Below are 13,739 nucleotides of genomic sequence, written 5' to 3'. Positions count from 1 at the left end.
AGTGTCAGGACAGGAGGGGGTGCAGTCAGTGTCAGGGCAAGAGGGGGTGCAGTCAGTGTCAGGACAGGAGGGGGTGCAGTGCCGGGTCAGGCTGGGGTGGCAGGCAGTGGCAGGGCAGGAGAGGGGAGGGTGCAGTGCCAGGGGCAGGATTGGGTGGCAGTCAGTGTCAGGGCAGGAGAGGGTGCAGTGCCAGGGGCAGGCTGGAGTGGCAGTCAGGGCAGGAGAGGGTGCAGTCAGTGTCAGGACAGGAGGGGGTGCAGTCAGTGCCTGGGTCAGGCTGGGGTGTCAGTCAGTGTCAGGGCAGGAGAGGGTGCAGTGCCAGGGGCAGGCTGGGGTAGCAGTCAGTGACAGGGCAGGAGGGGATGCAGTGCCAGGGGCAGGCTGGGGTGGCAGCCAGGGCAGGAGAGGGTGCAGTGCCAGGGGCAGGCTGGGGTGGCAGTCAGGGCAGGAGAGGGTGCAGTGCCAGGAGCAGGCTGGGGTAGCAGTCGGTGACAGGGCAGGAGAGGGTACAGTGCCCGGGGCAGGCTGGGGTGGCAGTCAGTGTCAGGGCAGGAGAGGGTGCAGTGCAAGGGGCAGGTTGGGGAGGCAATCGGTGTCAGGGGCAGGTTGGGGAGGCAGTCGGTGACAGGGGCAGGCTGGGGAGGCAGTCGGTGACAGGGGCAGGCTGGGGAGGCAGTCAGGGCAGGAGAGGGTGCAGTGCCAGGGGCAGGTTGGGAAGGCAGTCGGTGACAGGGGCAGGCTGGGGTGGCAGTCGGTGACAGGGGCAGGCTGGGGTGGCAGTCGGTGACAGGGCAGGAGAGGGTGCAGTGCCAGGGGCAGGCTGGGGTGGCAGTCGGTGACAGGGGCAGGCTGGGGTGGAGGTCGGTGACAGGGGCAGGTTGGGAAGGCAGTCAGGGCAGGAGAGGGTGCAGTGCCAGGTTGGGGAGGCAGTCGGTGACAGGGGCAGGCTGGGGTGGCAGTCGGTGACAGGGGCAGGCTGGGGTGGCAGTCGGTGACAGGGGCAGGCTGGAGAGGCAGTAGGTGATAGGGCAGGCTGGGGTGGCAGTCGGTGACAGGGGCAGGCTGGGGTGGCAGTCGGTGACAGGGGCAGGCTGGGGAGGCAGTCGGTGACAGGGGCAGGTTGGGGAGGCAGTCGGTGACAGGGCCAGGCTGGGGAGGCAGTCGGTGACAGGGCCAGGCTGGGGAGGCAGTCGGTGACAGGGGCAGGCTGGGGTGGCAGTCGGTGACAGGGGCAGGTTGTGGAGGCAGTCGGTGACAGGGGCAGGCTGGGGTGGCCGTCGGTGACAGGGGCAGGTTGGGGAGGCAGTTGGTGACAGGGGCAGGTTGGGGAGGCAGTCGGTGTCAGGGCAGGAGAGGGTGCAGTGCCAGGTTGGGGAGGCAGTCGGTGACAGGGGCAGGTTGGGGAGGCAGTCAGGGCAGGAGAGGGTGCAGTGCCAGGTTGGGGTGACAGTCGGTGACAGGGGCAGGCTGGGGTGGCAGTCAGGGGCAGGTTGGGGTGGCAGTCGGTGCCCGGGGCAGGCAGGCAGAAGATGCAGCAGAGGTATGCTCCGGCAGTCTGAGGCGGGACAGGGATGCAGCAGCGCCCTGGGCACGGCAGGTCGGTAGTTGGCACGAGCTGCCAGTGAGGAAGATGGCGGCCGGCGCTGTGTGTGAGGCGGAGACCTGGCAGCAGCGGGAGCGGGGGACGGGCACGCGCACCGGGGAACGGAGGCGGCGGCAGGAAAAGGGCGCGCGCCCGGCCGGTGTGGAGACCGAGCAACGGGACCACCGGAGAGGTATTATATAATAATATATATGTGTGACCTATATACCCTGTGCACTGTATAAATATATTCCCTTTATACCCTGTATGATGTATATATACTCCCTGTGTACCATATGTATGCCCTGTATACCCTTCATGATGTGTATATCTCTATATTGCCCTACATGCCCTGCGTGATGTGTGTATAATATATCTGTATGTCCTGCTATATACTCTGCATAATCTATATATGTTCTGCATTCTGCTACTATATACCCTGTATAATGTATGTATGTATGTATGTATGTATATATATATATATATATATATATATGTTCTGCATTCTGCTGTATACTCTGCATAATCTATATATATTCTGCTATATACCCTGTATAATGTGTATATATATATGTATATGTTCTGCATTCTGCTGTATACTCTGCATAATCTATATATGTTCTGCATTCTGCTGTATAACGTATGTATGCAACATATACAAGGTATAATGCACATAATACATGGCTGGAATTATACTATGTACATATATCTATCTATCTATATATCTTGTATCCCAGTTATAATGCAGTCTGTCCTTTATTATAATGTATGCCCGTACGTACACCTGTACCCTGTATTAGTTTAACTGTATACCCTGTATAATGTACGGCTGTCCTATTTTATAGTGTATACCCAGTATTTATCTATCTATCTATCTATCTATCTATCTATCTATCTATCTATCTATCCTGTATTATACTGTGTATCCGATGTAACACACGTGTCTGTCCTGTATTATACTGTGTACCCGGTGTAACGCACGTGTCTCTCCTGTATTATACTGTGTACCCGGTGTAACGCACGTGTCTCTCCTGTATTATACTGTGTACCCGGTGTAACGCACGTGTCTGTCCTGTATTATACTGTATACCCGGTGTAACACACGTGTCTCTCCTGTATTATACAGTGTATCCGGTGTAACGCACGTGTCTCTCCTGTATTATACTATGTACCCGGTGTAACGCACGTGTCTCTCCTGTATTATACAGTGTACCCGGTGTAACGCACGTGTCTGTCCTGTATTATACTGTGTATCCGGTGTAACGCACGTGTCTCTCCTGTATTATACTATGTACCCGGTGTAACGCACGTGTCTCTCCTGTATTATACTGTATTCCCGGTGTAACGCACGTGTCTGTCCTGTATTATACTGTGTATCCGGTGTAACGCACGTGTCTCTCCTGTATTATACTGTGTACCCGGTGTAACGCACGTGTCTCTCCTGTATTATACTGTGTACCCGGTGTAACGCACGTGTCTCTCCTGTATTATACTGTGTACCCGGTGTAACGCACGTGTCTCTCCTGTATTATACTGTGTACCCGGTGTAACGCACGTGTCTCTCCTGTATTATACTGTGTACCCGGTGTAACGCACGTGTCTCTCCTGTATTATACTGTGTACCCGGTGTAACGCACGTGTCTGTCCTGTATTATACTGTATACCCGGTGTAACGCACGTGTCTCTCCTGTATTATACTGTATTCCCGGTGTAACGCACGTGTCTCTCCTGTATTATACTGTGTACCCGGTGTAACGCACGTGTCTCTCCTGTATTATACTGTGTACCCGGTGTAACGCACGTGTCTGTCCTGTATTATACTGTGTACCCGGTGTAACGCACGTGTCTCTCCTGTATTATACTGTGTACCCGGTGTAACGCACGTGTCTGTCCTGTATTATACAGTGTACCCGGTGTAACGCACGTGTCTCTCCTGTATTATACTGTATACCCGGTGTAACGCACGTGTCTCTCCTGTATTATACTGTGTACCCGGTGTAACGCACGTGTCTGTCCTGTATTATACTGTGTACCCGGTGTAACGCACGTGTCTCTCCTGTATTATACTGTGTACCCGGTGTAACGCACGTGTCTCTCCTGTATTATACTGTGTACCCGGTGTAACGCACGTGTCTGTCCTGTATTATACTGTGTACCCGGTGTAACGCACGTGTCTCTCCTGTATTATACTGTGTACCCGGTGTAACGCACGTGTCTGTCCTGTATTATACAGTGTACCCGGTGTAACGCACGTGTCTCTCCTGTATTATACTGTATACCCGGTGTAACACACGTGTCTCTCCTGTATTATACAGTGTACCCGGTGTAACGCACGTGTCTGTCCTGTATTATACTGTATACCCGGTGTAACACACGTGTCTCTCCTGTATTATACAGTGTACCCGGTGTAACGCACGTGTCTGTCCTGTATTATACTGTGTACCCGGTGTAACGCACGTGTCTGTCCTGTATTATACTGTGTACCCGGTGTAACGCACGTGTCTCTCCTGTATTATACAGTGTACCCGGTGTAAGGCACGTGTCTCTCCTGTATTATACTGTGTACCTGGTGTAACGCACGTGTCTCTCCTGTATTATACTGTGTACCCGGTGTAACGCACGTGTCTGTCCTGTATTATACTGTGTACCCGGTGTAACGCACGTGTCTCTCCTGTATTATACTGTGTACCCGGTGTAACGCACGTGTCTGTCCTGTATTATACAGTGTACCCGGTGTAATGTGCATGTCTGTTATATAACCGGTATAATGTAACATTATGTACTGTATACTGGCCTCCCGGTATGTATGTACAGTGTGTATATGGGACCTGTCTGTATTATACAGTATACCCGGTGTACATTACTAGTTAGACATTGCTGGGTTTGCAGGTTGCTGTAATCACAGTATGGGACGCTGTATCACTATGTGTATGTCCACCAGAGGCTTCTCTATGACCCTGATTGTATCCTCTCTCTTCCCCTGTGAATGTTTTGCTATTAGGCTGTATCTCTGGTTGCCTTGTTGGCGCTGCGCCGGCTGCGCCTGGTGGTGTGCTAATCCAGGACTACACTATCTGGTCACCCCTCTGTCCTAGGTCCCCTGAGCACATTCTGTGTGACATCCCTGTGTAATTACCTGCATGTGCGGCTATGATTGTGCCTCTCCTAGTAGGGGATCTGATGAAATAGCGCCATTATAATGGACCACTGCACCAGCATCTAATATCCGTCTATGTAGGGTTCCTCGCTGGAGTCCTTTATTACTGGTATTGCAGTCTGCTTAATTCACTTATCAACAAAATCTTGCAAGTAAAAATGTCTTGTATAATCCTTGTCAGCCGGATGCTGTATGTGCCGGATGTGTCAGTATGTGCCGGATGCTGTATGTGTCAGTATGTGCCGGATGCTGTATGTGTCAGTATGTGCCGGATGCTGTATGTGTCAGTATGTGCCGGATGCTGTATGTGTCAATATGTGCCGAATGCTGTATGTGTCAATATGTGCTGGATGCTGTATGTGTCAGTATGTGCCGGATGCTGTATGTGTCAGTATGTGCCGGATGCTGTATGTGTCAGTATGTGCCGGATGCTGTATGCGGGCAGTATGTGCCGGATGCTGTATGTGTCAGTATGTGCCGGATGCTGTATGTGTCAGTATGTGCCGGATGCTGTATGTGTCAGTATGTGCCGGATGCTGTATGTGTCAGTATGTGCCGGATGCTGTATGCGGGCAGTATGTGCCGGATGCTGTATGTGTCAGTATGTGCCGGATGCTGTATGTGTCAGTATGTGCCGGATGCTGTATGTGTCAGTATGTGCCGGATGCTGTATGTGTCAGTATGTGCCGGATGCTGTATGTGTCAGTATGTGCCGGAAGCTGTATGTGTCAGTATGTGCCGGATGCTGTATGTGTCAGTATGTGCCGGATGCTGTATGTGTCAGTATGTGCCGGATGCTGTATGTGTCAGTATGTGCCGGATGCTGTATGTGTCAGTATGTGCCGGATGCTGTATGTGTCAGTATGTGCCGGATGCTGTATGTGTCAGTATGTGCCGGATGCTGTATGTGTCAGTATGTGCCGGATGCTGTATGTGTCAGTATGTGCCGGATGCTGTATGTGTCAGTATGTGCCGGATGCTGTATGTGTCAGTATGTGCCGGATGCTGTATGTGTCAGTATGTGCCGGATGCTGTATGTGTCAGTATGTGCCGGATGCTGTATGTGTCAGTATGTGCCGGATGCTGTATGTGTCAGTATGTGCCGGATGCTGTATGTGTCAGTATGTGCCGGATGCTGTATGTGTCAGTATGTGCCGGATGCTGTATGTGTCAGTATGTGCCGGATGCTGTATGTGGGTAGTATGTGCCGGATGCTGTATGTGGCAGTATGTGCCGGATGCTGTATGTGGCAGTATGTGCCGGATGCTGTATGTGGCAGTATGTGCCGGATGCTGTATGTGGCAGTATGTGCCGGATGCTGTATGTGGCAGTATGTGCCGGATGCTGTATGTGGGTAGTATGTGCCGGGTGCTGTATGTGGGTAGTATGTGCCGGGTGCTGTATGTGGGTAGTATGTGCCGGATGCTGTATGTGTCAGTATGTGCGGGATGCTGTATGTGTCAGTATGTGCGGGATGCTGTATGTGTCAGTATGTGCCGGATGCTGTATGTGGGTAGTATGTGCCGGATGCTGTATGTGGCACTATGTGCCGGATGCTGTATGTGGCACTATGTGCCGGATGCTGTATGTGGCAGTATGTGCCGGATGCTGTATGTGGCAGTATGTGCCGGATGCTGTATGTGGCAGTATGTGCCGGATGCTGTATGTGGCAGTATGTGCCGGATGCTGTATGTGTCAGTATGTGCCGGATGCTGTATGTGGGTAGTATGTGCCGGATGCTGTATGTGGGTAGTATGTGCCGGATGCTGTATGTGGCAGTATGTGCCGGATGCTGTATGTGGGCACTATGTGCCGGAAGCTGTATGTGAGCACTATGTGCCGGATGCTGTATGTGGGCACTATGTGCCGGATGCTGTATGTGGGCAGTATGTGCTGTATGTGGCAGTATGTGCCGGATGCTGTATGTGGCAGTATGTGCCGGATGCTGTATGTGGCAGTATGTGCCGGATGCTGTATGTGGGTATTATGTGTCAGATGCTGTATGTGGCAGTATGTGTCGGATGATGTATGTGGGCAGTATGTGTCGGAAGCTGTATGTGACAGTATGTGCCGGATGCTGTATGTGGCAGAAGCTGTATGTGGCAGTATGTGCCGGATGCTGTATGTGGCAGTATGTGCTGTATGTGCCGGATGCTGTATGTGGCAGTATGTGCCGGATGCTGTATGTGGCAGTATGTGCTGTATGTGCCGGATGCTGTATGCTGTATGTGGCAGTATGTGCCGGATGCTGTATGTGGCAGTATGTGCCGGATGCTGTATGTGGTTAGTATGTGTCAGATGCTGTATGTGGCAGTATGTGTCGGATGATGTATGTGGGCAGTATGTGCCGGAAGCTGTATGTGACAGTATGTGCCGGATGCTGTATGCTGTATGTGGCAGAAGCTGTATGTGGCAGTATGTGCCGGATGCTGTATGTGGCAGTATGTGCTGTATGTGCCGGATGCTGTATGTGGCAGTATGTGCCGGATGCTGTATGTGGCAGTATGTGCCGGATGCTGTATGCTGTATGTGGCAGTATGTGCCGGATGCTGTATGTGGCAGTATGTGCAGTATGTGGCAGAAGCTGTATGTGGCAGTATGTGCCGGATGCTGTATGTGGCAGTATGTGCCGGATGCTGTATGTGGCAGTATGTGCCGGATGCTGTATGTGGCAGTATGTGCCGGATGCTGTATGTGGCAGTATGTGCCGGATGCTGTATGTGGCAGTATGTGCTGTATGCTGTATGTGGCAGTATGTGGCAGAAGCTGTATGTGGCAGTATGTGCCGGATGCTGTATGTGCTGTATGTGGCAGTATGTGCCGAATGCTGTATGTGGGTAGTATGTGTCAGATACTGTATGTGGCAGTATGTGTCGGATGATGTATGTGGGCAATATGTGCCGGAAGCTGTATGTGACAGTATGTGCCGGATGCTGTATGTGGCAGTATGTGGCAGAAGCTGTATGTGGCAGTATGTGCCGGATGCTGTATGTGGCAGTATGTGCTGTATGCTGTATGTGGCAGAAGCTGTATGTGGCAGTATGTGCCGGATGCTGTATGTGGCAGTATGTGCTGTATGCTGTATGTGGCAGTATGTGGCAGAAGCTGTATGTGGCAGTATGTGCCGGATGCTGTATGTGGCAGTATGTGCTGTATGCTGTATGTGGCAGTATGTGGCAGAAGCTGTATGTGGCAGTATGTGCCGGATGCTGTATGTGGCAGTATGTGCCGGATGCTGTATGTGGCAGAATGTGCCGGAGGCTGTATGTGGCAGAATGTGCCGGATGGTGGATTATTATTGTGGCTGTGTTACTGCACCACCTGTAGCCGGTTTGTACTCTGCACTGGGTTGTGTGATCTAGTGATGGATGAATGTGTTACAGTGCGCAGGCCGCTACAATACACGGGCGCTGAGAAACAATATGCTGCATCCTCAGTATAATGGCGCCTTATATCTGACCCTAACTGCAGAATTTATGTGTGATGGCGTTCTACAGAGACAGGCGCTGGTCACAAAGTGTGTGTGCAGGAGCGCTGACTTGTGTTCTCTGCCTGTCTCTCAGGGTTGATGCACCTTTACTGGTGTAATGACTGGCTTTGTTGTAGGCTCTGTGCAATGTGCGTGTTGCGGTACAAGCAGTCTGCAAGCGACTCTGCTTCTTTGTAAGTAGCCGCTAGGACTGTGGGCGTCTCTAGCATACATTCGCACAGTATGTACGTACACATTCGCAGCAGCTGCAGCATTAGCGTATATCTCTGAGTCTGGCCCATATTGTGCAGTTACACCGTGTGCTTTCCTGCTCTATTGCTGTATTCATAAAGAACTAACAAGGGTGGTATCCCCAGCGGGAGGAGTACTCTCCCTCTCCCTGGAACTAACAAGGGTGGTATCCCCAGCAGGAGGAATACTCTCCTTCTCCCCAGAACTAACCAGGGTGGTATCGCCAGCGGGAGGAATACTCTCCCCGGAACTAACAAGGGTGGTATCCCCAGCAGGAGGAATACTCTCCTTCTCCCCAGAACTAACCAGGGTGGTATCCCCAGCGGGAGGAATACTCTCCTTCTCCCCAGAACTAACCAGGGTGGTATCCCCAGCGGGAGGAGTACTCTCCCTCTCCCTGGAACTAACAAGGGTGGTATCGCCAGCGGGAGGAGTACTCTCCCTCTCCCCAGAACTAACAAGGGTGGTATTGCCAGCCGGAGGAATACTCTCCCTCTCCCTGGAACTAACAAGGGTGGTATCGCCAGCCGGAGGAATACTCTCCCTCTCCCTGGAACTAACAAGGGTGGTATCGCCAGCGGGAAGAGTATTCTCCTTCTCCCCAGAACTAACAAGGGTGGTATCGCCAGCGGGAGGAATACTCTCCTTCTCCCCAGAACTAACAAGGGTGGTATCGCCAACGGGAGGAGTACTCTCCTTCTCCCCAGAACTAACAAGGGTGGTATCGCCAGCGGGAGGAGTACTCTCCCTCTCCCTGGAACTAACAAGGGTGGTATCCCCAGCAGGAGGAATACTCTCCTTCCCAGAACTAACCAGGGTGGTATCCCCAGCAGGAGGAATACTCTTCTTCTCCCCAGAACTTACAAGGGTGGTATCGCCTGCAGGAGGAATACTCTTCCTCTCCCCAGTACTAACCAGGGTGGTATCCCCAGCAGGAGGAATACTCTCCTTCTACCCAGAACTAACAAGGGTGGTATCCCCAGCAGGAGGAATATTCTCCTTCTCCCCAGAACTAACAAGGGTGGTATCGCCAGTGGTAGGAATACTCTCCCTCTCCCCAGCACTAACAAGGGTGTTATCCCCAGCAGGAGGAATACTCTTCCTCTCCCCAGTACTAACAATGGTGGTATCCCCAGCAGGAGGAATACTCTCCTTCTCCCCAGAACTAACAAGGGTGGCATCGCCAGCAGGAGGAATACTCTCCTTCTCCCCAGAACTAACAAGGGTGGTATCGCCAGCAGGAGGAATACTCTTGCTCTCCCCAGAACTAACAAGGGTGGTATCGCCAGCGGGAGGAGTACTCTCCCTCTCCCCAGAACTAACAAGGGTGGTATCCCCAGCGGGAGGAATACTCTCCTTCTCCCCAGAACTAACAAGGGTGGTGTCCCCAGCGGGAGGAATACTCTCCTTCTCCCCAGAACTAACAAGGGTGGTATCGCCAGCGGGAGGAGTACTCTCCCTCTCCCCAGAACTAGCAAGGGTGGTATCGCCAGCGGGAGGAGTACTCTCCCTCTCCCTGGAACTAACAAGTGTGGTATCGCCAGCGGGAGGAATACTCTCCTTCTCCCCAGAACTAACAAGGGTGTTATCCCCAGCAAGAGGAATACTCTCCTTCTCCCCAGAACTAACAAGGGTGGTATCCCCAGCAGGAGTAATACTCTCCTTCTCCCCAGAACTAACAAGGGTGGTATCCCCAGCAGGAGGAATACTCTCCTTCTCCCCAGAACTAACAAGGGTGGTATCCCCAGCAGGAGGAATACTCTCCTTCTCCCCAGAACTAACAAGGGTGGTATCCCCAGCAGGAGGAATACTCTCCTTCTCCCCAGAACTAACCAGGATGGTATCGCCAGCAGGAGGAATGCTCTCCCCGGCACTAACAAGGGTGGTATCCCCAGCAGGAGGAATACTCTCCCTCTCCCTGGAACTAACAAGTGTGGTATCGCCAGCGGGAGGAATACTCTCCTTCTCCCCAGAACTAACAAGGGTGTTATCCCCAGCAGGAGTAATACTCTCCTTCTCCCCAGAACTAACAAGGGTGGTATCCCCAGCAGGAGGAATACTCTCCTTCTCCCCAGAACTAACAAGGGTGGTATCCCCAGCAGGAGGAATACTCTCCTTCTCCCCAGAACTAACAAGGGTGGTATCGCCAGCAGGAGGAATACTCTCCCTCTCCCTGGAACTAACAAGGGTGGTATCGCCAGCAGGAGGAATGCTCTCCCTGGCACTAACAAGGGTGGTATCCCCAGCAGGAGGAATACTCTCCCTCTCCCTGGAACTAACAAGTGTGGTATCCCCAGTGGGAGGAATACTCTCCTTCTCCCCCAACACGTGAGAGGTCATGTTACCTTACTTATTGAACCACCCTCATACAGGTGTGTCCTCTCTCAACTCACCCACGAACGGCGTGAGTATAAGTTGCGATTGTGACTAGTCACAGACCCACTTTCCTGAACTGATGGGCTCTGCTTCTTAGGCTACTGGACACCATTAGCTCCAGAGGGTCTGAACACTGGTGTCGTTTAGCTGTTCGTTCCCGGAGCCGCGCCGCCGTCCTCCTCACAGAGCCGGAAGATAGAAGCCGGGTCAGTATAGGATGAAAGAAGACTTCACAGGCGGCAGAAGACATCAGAGCTTCGGAAGGTACCGCACAGCGGTCGCGCTGCGCGCCTTTGCTCCCGCACACATACGAGGCACTGCAAGGGTGCAGGGCGCAGGGGGGGGCGCCCTGGGCAGCAAATATTACCTCATAAAAACGACTGGCAAGCTATATACACTGCATTGCAAGGTATTTAAGACCCCCGCCAGTATAAATATTAGTGGGACCAAAGCCTGCCGTCGAGGGGGCGGGGATTCGTCCCTCAGCTCTAACCAGCGCCATTTTTCTCCACAGCTTGGCTGCAGAGACGCTGCTCCCGGACCCTGCCCTGATATATACAAGTAACAGGGTGCAAAACAAGGGGGGGGGGGGGGGGCACAATATTTTGTGCTGATTTGATATATATATATTAAATAAATGCGCTATACAGGTCTAGGGTATTGTTATATTTCAGACTCTGGCGGCGTTGGGTGTGAGCTGGCAAACTTCCTCTCTGTCTCTCCAAAGGACCTCCTTGTGGGTCTGTCCCCTATAATTCAGTGTTTGTGGGGGTGTCAGTATGTGTGTGTCGACATGTCTGAGGCGGAAGGCTATTCGAGGGAGGAAGAGGAGCAAAATGTGATAGTTGCTGGGTCGGCGGCACCGCCGACTGCTGATTGGGTAGACATGTGGAATATTTTGAATGCAAGTGTGGCTTTATTGCATAAAAGATTGGACAAAGCTGAGTCTCAGAACCAAGCATGGAATCAATCCATGGATATTGCTGTGTCTCAGAACCCACCAGGGTCCCAGAAATGTCCCTTTAGCCAGATAGAAGACACTGATACCGGCACGGATTCTGACTCCAGTGTCGACTATGATGAGGCGAGATTACACCCACGGGTGGCCAAGAGTATTCAGTACATGATTGTAGCAATAAGGGATGTATTACATATCACAGAGGACCCTTCTGTCCCTGACACAAGGGTCTGTATGTTTAAAGAGAAGAAACGTGAGGTAACGTTTCCCCCATCTCATGAAATGAACTCTCTATTTGAAAAGGCTTCGGAAACTCCAGACAAGAGGCTGCAGGTTCCCAAGAGAATTATTATGGCGTATCCTTTCCCCTCACAGGACAGGTTACGGTGGGAATCCTCTCCCTCGGTGGATAAAGCCTTGACGCGGTTATCCAAAAAAGTGGCCCTACCGTCCCCGGACACGGCGACACTAAAAGATCCTGCGGACCGCAAGCAGGAAACCACTTTAAAATCAATTTATGCGACTACGGGAGCCCTCCTCAGACCGGCAGTGGCGTTTATGTTTATGGTCTCACTAGACATAAAGGATGCATACCTTCATGTCCCCATATACCCTCCTCATCAGGAATTCCTGAAATTCGCTGTGCAGGATTGTCATTACCAATTTCAGACTTTGCCATTTGGGCTTTCCACGGCCCCGAGGATTTTTACCAAGGTAATGGCAGAAATGATGGTGATCCTGCGCAAGCAGGGTGTCACAATTATCCCGTACTTGGACGATCTCCTGATAAAAGCGAGATCAAGACAACAATTACTGAAAAATGTGGAGCTCTCTCTGAAGGTGCTACGACAACACGGCTGACTTCTAAATTTGCAAAAGTCGCAGTTGGTTCCGACAACTCGGCTGTCGTTCTTAGGCATGATTCTGGATACAGAAAAACAGAGGGTTCTCTTTTCCAGTGGAAAAAGCTCAGGAAATCCAGAATATGGTCAAGGCTCTGCTAAAACCAAAAAGAGTATCGATTCATCTATGCACTCGAGTGTTGGGAAAGATGGTGGCGGCCTACGAGGCCATTCCGTTTGGCAGGTTTCATGCAAGAGCTTTTCAGTGGGACCTACTGAACAAGTGGTCAGGGTCCCATCTCCAAATGCATCGGTTGATATGCCTGTCCCCCAGGGCCAGGATCTCTCTACTGTGCTGGCTCCAGGGGGCTCACCTTATAGAGGGTCGCAGATTGGGAATTCATGATTGGGTTCTCGTGACCACGGACGCGAGCCTCCGAGGATGGGGAGCGGTCACACAGGGAATAAACTTTCAGGGAATATGGTCAAGCCAGGAGGCTTGTCTGCACATAAATGTGCTGGAATTAAGGGCCATATACAACGACCTGAGACAGGCGGATCACCTTCTTCGCAACCTACCGGTTCTGGTCCAGTCAGACTACGTCACAGCCGTGGCGCATGTAAACCGACAAGGCGGAACAAGGAGCAGAGCAGCAATGGCAGAGGCTACCAGGATTCTTCGCTTGGCGGAAAATCACGTGAGCGCCCTGTCAGCAGTATTCATTCCGGGAGTGGACAACTGGGAAGCAGACTTCCTCAGCAGACACGATCTCCATCCAGGAGAGTGGGGACTTCATCAAGAGGTCTTTGCAGAAGTGACAAGTTGCTGGGGACTCCCTCAAATAGACATGATGGCGTCACGCCTCAACAAGGAGCTTCGGACGTATTGGTCAAGGGACCCTCAGGCGATAGCGGTGGACGCGCTGGTAACACCATGGGTGTATCAGGCGGTGTATGTGTTCCCTCCGCTTCCACTCATCTCAAAAATATTGAGAATCATAAGATGAACAAAAGTTCAGACGATACTCATTGTTCCAGATTGGCCTCGAAGGGCCTGGCATCCAGATCTTCAGGAATTGCTCACAGAAGATCCTTGGCCTCTT

General features: G+C 52.1%; 1 protein-coding gene across 1 annotated transcript in view; it reads left to right on the top strand.

The window, feature by feature from the left end:
* Nucleotides 1–1,523: 1,523 nt before the first annotated feature.
* The window catches only part of DTNB (dystrobrevin beta), a 258,375-nt gene continuing 246,159 nt past the window's right edge, over nt 1,524–13,739 (top strand). The window contains exon 1 of the mRNA XM_063919158.1: nt 1,524–1,775. The gene's annotated coding sequence lies outside the window, so the exon portion shown is untranslated. The remainder of the gene's footprint in view (nt 1,776–13,739) is intronic.

Source organism: Pseudophryne corroboree, chromosome 4 (assembly GCF_028390025.1).
Source record: "Pseudophryne corroboree isolate aPseCor3 chromosome 4, aPseCor3.hap2, whole genome shotgun sequence".
In the NCBI taxonomy this organism is placed as follows: Eukaryota; Metazoa; Chordata; class Amphibia; order Anura; family Myobatrachidae; genus Pseudophryne; species Pseudophryne corroboree.
Note: the sequence above shows the minus strand (reverse complement) of the source record. Positions and strands in the feature narration are given on the sequence as shown.